We start from the raw sequence: 1,369 nt of genomic DNA on the forward strand, positions 1-1,369 counted from the left end.
ATGTATTGATATATATATGTGTGTATATATGTGTGTGTGTGTGTGTATGTGTGTGTGTAATTGAGTGTGCATGACTTCACACGCCTCAGCATATACAAATTCAATCAGAAACTCCATAGAATAAAATATATTTCGTATCCTGGCTGAATAAAATGTAAGCTAAAAGCAGTAAAGCATCGTCGAAACCAAGGTTTCCACTTGTAATAAAGTGATTTATCTGCTCCTCGTATAACTCAGGTTGAAGAATTTAAATTATTTTTGTTTTCTTTCAAATTTATATTCATTCCATTTTTCTTTCATTTCTTCATTTTAATCGTCTTCTTTTCCTCCGACAATTTCTTAAAGTCTCTTTTTGAAATCCTTTATACCTTAAACCATGTTATGCTCAGGGTTAAATATTTTAAATTAGTATAATGAAATTTTCATTTTTAGACTCGATGTTTTACATTCTCAGAAGGAAGATATGGAGGTCATAGTTTTACGTTTGTCAGAAAAGGAGCCAAAAGCTATTAAGCATTCTAATTAACTGTCGAAAGGAATAAAATGAAACTAGGCTTGATTGAGAAAAAAATTAAGTGGAGTCTATATATTAAAAACTAAGGAAATGTCAACAGATTAGGTATGAAATAATGCATTTTTAACTAAAGTATTGGAAGAAAACAATGCTGTCAATAATAGCGAGTAAAATATTGGGATTCGACTCCCACGAGCAGCCTTCGACTTTTTCTATCCAAAGGGTTATTAGCCCAACATTTTACACGCTATTCTTTATAACTTTTAAGGCGGCAAGCTGGCAGAATTGTTAAGCACGCCGGACAAAATGCTTAGCGGCATTTCGTCCGTCTCTACGTTCTGAGTTCAAATTCCACCGAGGTCAACGTTGCTTTCATCTTTTCGATGTCCATAAAATACGTGTCATAAAATTGAACTCTGGAATCGATGTACTCAATTTATCCTCTTCCTGAAATTGCTGGCCTAATGCCCAAATTTGAAACCGTTACTTATAGTTTTATTTACTTCGAGTTTCAAGGTTAAACACGAATTATATCATGTTCTAACGAAGTTTCTAATTCCCTGCGAAATCAATAAAAGTCTTTTTAAAACCATCCAAACTTTCTATGACATTTCTATGAAATGGCTTGCTAAAGGAAAACATTTTTGTCAGTTTACAATATTTAAAATTTCTAACTTATTCGAAGAAACAACCTAAGTTTTATGCCATTAACACTATCAGTTCGTTCGATGAATCAACATTTCCCATTTCCACCTTATCTTAGAAAACTAGATGAAAGCATTTGAAATGCTAAATCATAACATATGGGTTTTGTAGAATCGGATTGGAACAGAATACACCAACATCCCATAAACA

This window comes from Octopus sinensis, linkage group LG25 (assembly GCF_006345805.1).
Source record: "Octopus sinensis linkage group LG25, ASM634580v1, whole genome shotgun sequence".
Taxonomy (NCBI): Eukaryota; Metazoa; Mollusca; class Cephalopoda; order Octopoda; family Octopodidae; genus Octopus; species Octopus sinensis.